Source organism: Olea europaea, chromosome 4 (genome assembly GCF_002742605.1).
Source record: "Olea europaea var. sylvestris chromosome 4, O_europaea_v1, whole genome shotgun sequence".
NCBI classification, from domain to species: domain Eukaryota; kingdom Viridiplantae; phylum Streptophyta; class Magnoliopsida; order Lamiales; family Oleaceae; genus Olea; species Olea europaea.
In genome coordinates, this window is record NC_036240.1 from 1,139,353 (window position 1) to 1,145,107 (window position 5,755).

Below are 5,755 nucleotides of genomic sequence, written 5' to 3' on the forward strand. Positions count from 1 at the left end.
TCATTCTTTTTATTTTTTTCCCCCCCCCCCCCCCCCCCCGACCCCACACACACACACAAAAAACAAAATAATAGAGGAAAGCATAGATAGATGGAGAGTTCCTGTTCCTTGCATTTTCTTACATGTCTTGATGGGGATATCTGCCGCAATCCTCTGTTGCTTTGATGGTCTGGATGGTTGGAAAAAATTATTAGAAGACATTGACCAGTCAACAACTAACGCTTTTTATCCATGCGTACATGACTGAGATGAACTGAATATCCTTGAACTAAAAAAATTGCATATGCATCAAAAAATCCTCTTAGGTTTATAACTTTATGTTTTTGCGATTGCTTCTTATTATGCCGGGTATCCAACCCTGCTTCTGTAAGAGTGAGATGTTCTATCCTTAGTTTGATGATAATCTTTATACTTTGTGGTTGGCAGTATTGTGCACTGGGTCTTGGCTGGGTTGGGTTGGATTTTCGCAGCCTGCTTCCTCCTCTATTTGAAGAGTAAATTTCACATTCAACTTTTCTTAATTATTCACTTGTTTTTGATATTTGGAAAAGCTCTCACTATACTTGTCTTTGGATGATAACAGAGCAGTCCTTAATTTATTCTCAAAGAATATGAGCACAGATGTTGAGAATTTTCAGGTACAATGACCAATGATAAAATCTTATGTCATATGGATAATGTTTTTATGTTATTTGTCCGATGGTTCAATTCATTTTGTAATATGTTTGTCTTAATCCATTCCAGTTAGTCTTGGATTCTCATCGTTGGGTCCCATTACCAGCAATTGGCTTTCCTGCCAATAGCTTGGGTGAAGAAAATCAAGATGATGTTACTCCTCCTCCTAGTCTTATGGAGCATCCACCTCTAGCTGTTTTTATAAATGGTAAGATTTTCTAAAATTTTGTGGTCAACCTGTTTACAGACATTTGAGTAAATTATGGCTGTTACCTTGATATTATAGTTTTATTTAGAAAGTGTTTTATCCATTCCCGTGTTGTAGCTAATGATTGGTGTTTATTGCACTTTCTGTCTGGTGGTGGTAGGTGTATCAGCAGCTGTGAATGAACTACGTCCTTGTGCTCCATTAAGTTTGAAAAATGTGCTTGCTCAGGAGTCAGTTAAGGGACTGTAGGCTGTTTCTGACTCTTTATTGAGATACAAAATAACTAGGATGCTCAGAGACAATGAGTCTCTACTGTTCCTTAAGCTGTGCCAAGCATTTATTGAAGTGAGTTTATTATTACCGTGTTTGTGAAAAATCTCTTTAGCTCAACTTTTTTATTCCCAAACCGATTACCTAAGCCCATTATCCCATTTCCCAAATTACCCTAGAAATAATAATAATAAACAACGGGACGGGTGCCCATTGCCATCCCTAGTTGAAACTTACTTTTTTGCCAAACATGATTGTTAAGAGTTACTTCTTTTTCTAACGAAACCTTCTCTAGAAAGTATGTTTTTATTTTCTAGAAAATAAATTTTAAGTACAGCCAAACGTTCTTTCTTTTTTTGTCTATACAACAACATATCAAATTTCTGTGCGAGTTCTTTGCAGGTTGCTTTTCCGCATTGCGTCACCTGCTTTGGTCACTGTTACCCCGGCAGAGCTGCTCTGATTGCTGATGCCAAGAATTTATTTGATGGAATCAATCGCTTATTGGCAACTTCTCCCTCAAGAGCACTACCAAAGCAAGTACATAATGTGGACTCCAAGAGCAGCATGTCAGAGAATGATGGGAATCTGCCTGTGGCGGAGAATGGGGTTGTACATTCCGATGAACAAGCTGCTAGTGACAATGGAAAGGAAAAAGAACAAAATAATATCAGCCCACAAAGGAGAAGCTCAGTAATGAATGAAGATAATTTGGATCCGCAGCCTGTGGCGGAGAATGGGGCTGTACATTCCGATGAACAAGCTACTAGTGACAATGAAAAGGAAAAAGAACAAAATAATATCAGCCCACAAAGGAGAAGCTCAGTAATGAATGAAGATAATTTGGATCCGCAGCATCAAGAAGTACAGAAATACTATAGTACAATTGAAACTGTCCCTTAAGGTACCAGCCTCCATCCAATTTGATCATTGTAATTAGTGGCTAAAGGTGCTGTGTTCTTTTGTATTCTTCCTCATTTTTTTGGTCATTTTTATTAACGATTGTGGAGTAATTTGACGTCTAGAACTTGTGGGGGCGGAGATGAGCATTTTTCAAGTAATCAAGAGGAAGAATTCTTTTGTATGAAGGTGATTATGGAGTTAAGACATTGTAATCTCCACAAGTGTAATAATACTTATGTTGTAAAACTTTATCAATTTTAGTTCACTAAATCCTCTAAAATGAAACTGCGGTGAGCCTAAATGATCCTACTGTGATTATGTCATATACGATACACCCACGTTTCCAGTTCACTTTCGTCTGTCCCTGAAAAGGGTAAGAATGCCCATTTTAGAGGTTAAGAAGGCCACTTTTGGTCACTGTTTCAATTTGATCAGTTAAGTTCTATTTTTGTTTCAGTTATATTAGAAATCAACTTCTGTTAGTAAAACTGTAGAACTCATGTAATGTGCTGCATGGTGGATTGCCACGTTGTATATTGTGTCTTCTACATACAGTGTGTTAATTTTTCCAACGGAAGTTGACTTGGTGATTATAATTTGTTGACCTCAAAAAATGTTGTCAACAGATGTCGGACCGATCCGTGCACACGTGAGCGAAAGTCTAAAACGCTAAGACGCGTAGACGGTCTAAAACGGACGGATCAAGGGTGTGGGAGTAGCTCAACGGCGCGGGATGAGAATGTTCGGAATTCAGTGGGATGTTCGTAGACCGATTGTACAATAATTACCAATCGATGTTTGTAAATGTATATCTAAATATGTATGAACTCGTTCGTGTCGCAAGATAATAAGAAAGAGAGAATTGAGTAAAGTATGATTTCTTGTATTGATTACTGTATTAGTCTTTGTATGGAATACATGGGGCAGTATTTATAGTGTCACAAGTTAGACCGTGACCTTTGGTTCGGGGTACACGTGGCCTCATCCGGTTAATTTACATGTCAAATTGTAGGCATCAGCCGCACCTAGCTTGCTATACATTTATTGATTGGTAGAGTCACCTCTACTAGTGACAAAACTTAACATTTACACTCATGACAAATGTCTTATCAATCATTCAAGTAAAATCTTTGTGCAGATGATCTCTTGGGAGAAGTGTCTATAGAAGATGCTGCTTTGTGATTTGGAGGTTGCTACCTCGGCTACAGGGCTTCGGCCAATAGGATCTTGTCCACCTTCAAAGGGCTTCGACATATGGGTTTCGGAAGCTCCTCAAAAGACAATGATAGATGGGCCTCGGTATATATGGGCCTAGGCTTCTATGGACCTCGGTTTGTGGGGCTCGACTATGCCACGTGGTTCGACATGAGTTGGCTATGGGCCCCGGTGGGTTGTCCAAGTGTGCAAACACGTAACAATAGTCCCCCAAGTCCAAGTATAGTCATTTATGTAATGCAAGAACTTTGATAAAGTAAAGCTAGTCAGTTAAGTTGAAAGAAATTTTTGAAATTTTTGTACCCCAAATAGAATTAAAACAGAATGAAATTGTCAGTGACCAAGTTGGAGCCGGAAAAGTTGGGGTGACCGAAATGGTGTTTTTTTACCCCGTCTTAGAAGAATTTGTAGGCTTGTATGGCAAGTCTCCATATGGAAATAGTAGAATATTTTTCTTTGCCGCTGGTCAATCATAGTTTTTGAATTTTGAGGGGACATTTCTGGAGAAAACAAGACGAAAATAGTAATATAATCGGGCATTTTTAAGAATGTACAATTTTAAGGGCATGAATTAAAAAGTGTCAACTCATTTGAATTTAGTGTCAACTTGTCTATTATACCCTTAATGAAAAGCTACATTGTAAAATTGTATTCTCAACATTTTAAATGTCGTTCTCGACATTTGATTTTTTTATCAATTTGTTACGAATTTTGAGAAGTGGTTTACATGAGAAGTTATATTAAAATAATATTTTTTGACATTTCATATGTCATTATCGACATTTGAACACCGTTTCATTTGTTTAAAATGATATTTCATTTTGAACATGACATTTCTCTACATTTAAAAATATCGTTCTCGACATTTCTGAATCAATGAAAAACATAGCATTTATTGTGATTTGACATGTATACTTTTTAAAATAAATATGACAGGTTATGTGTCAAAATTTTATTGGCCAATAAGAATATTGTAAAAATGTCCATTTTTTTGTCTTAGTGTGGAATTATAAATTGTTAATAAGGGTATTTTGGTCTAAATTATTTCAAATTAGACATTTTTGCAAATGGCTAGATAAAAATAGACATTTTGTGAAATTTCCTCTAATATAATTTACTTCGCTGCTGGTCAATCATAGTTTTTTAATTTTGGGGGCAAAATTCTCAAGAAAACAACACGGGAATTTCTGATTTTATTTTTTTAGAACCGTATACTTACAACACCCTCACACGAGGGGGCCACACGATCAACATGGGACCTCCTCAACATAGGGCACCCTCATGTGAGAGGGATGTCATGCTTGGTGTACAAAGTGCTGTACACCAAGCATGGATCTAATTTTTATTACTTTTCTCTTTCCATACACATCTAGTCTTTATGGCTATGATGTAAGACAATACTAAGACAAATAGGATAAAAGTTATCTCCTTTCATTCCAATTATATAGGTTAGTTTCGTTTTTCATACGAATTAAGAAGTCTTCTTTAATGTTATTGAAAAATTAATTTTTGTCAACATCTTTCATAGTTTATCCCTATTTAATTTTCAATATGTAATAGTAAATTATTGTTGAAATTAGTAAAGAATTTGAATGATTTAATTTCAAAAAGAAGGAATGAGAGTTGTTTCATGTTTTCAAGAAGTGGAAAATGTGTGTATTTGGATGATTTCAAGAAGTTGACATACTCTCTTCGTCCCAATTATATAGGCCGAATTTCATTTTTCTCTTGTCCCAAATATATAGGGCTGTTTCCTAATTTAGAATATTTTGTTTTGTTTCTTTACCAATATACCCTTATTTAATTTTTACCACCTAATATGCCAACTTCTTGAGATTATTCAAATACACACATTCTCATTTCTTGAAAACATGAAACAACTCTCATTTCTTCTTCTTCAAATTAAATCATTCAAATTCTTTTACCAATTACAACAATAATTTATTACTACATACTGAAAATTAAATAGGGGTAAATTAGGAAAGATCTTGACAAAAATTAATTTTCCAGTGATTAATGAAAATTTTTTAATCTGTGTGAAAAATGAACCAAACCTATATAATTAGGATGTATGAAGTATTAAGTAAGAAAAATTGAATAAGGGTATATTCATAAAGGAACAAAACAAAATATTTTAAATTAGTAAACATGCCTATATATTTAAGACGAAAAAAAATAACTTGACCTATATAATTAGAACGGGGGAGTAGGTTTTTCATAATAGGATATTTCTAGCTGTATTTTATCTTCTTCTTTGTTGTTTAGAATAAGATTTCTAATTTCTTTTAAATTAGGATTTTAGTTTATTTCTTTTAGAATTTAATTTCCTTATTTTAGTTTCCTTAACAGAAATAGGGAATAATTTTGAATATAAATACAAATGCATTGTACTCTTTTATAGAACATCAATTATCATTCAATATATGTAAAGCAAGATTATTTCTATATTGTTTCTTATTTATTATATAAATTTTATTATAAAAA

General features: G+C 34.5%; 1 pseudogene; it reads left to right on the forward strand.

Annotated features, from left to right (window-relative positions):
* The window catches only part of LOC111394032, a 5,678-nt pseudogene extending 2,693 nt beyond the window's left edge, over positions 1–2,985 (forward strand).
* The last annotated feature ends 2,770 nt before the right edge of the window (positions 2,986–5,755 follow it).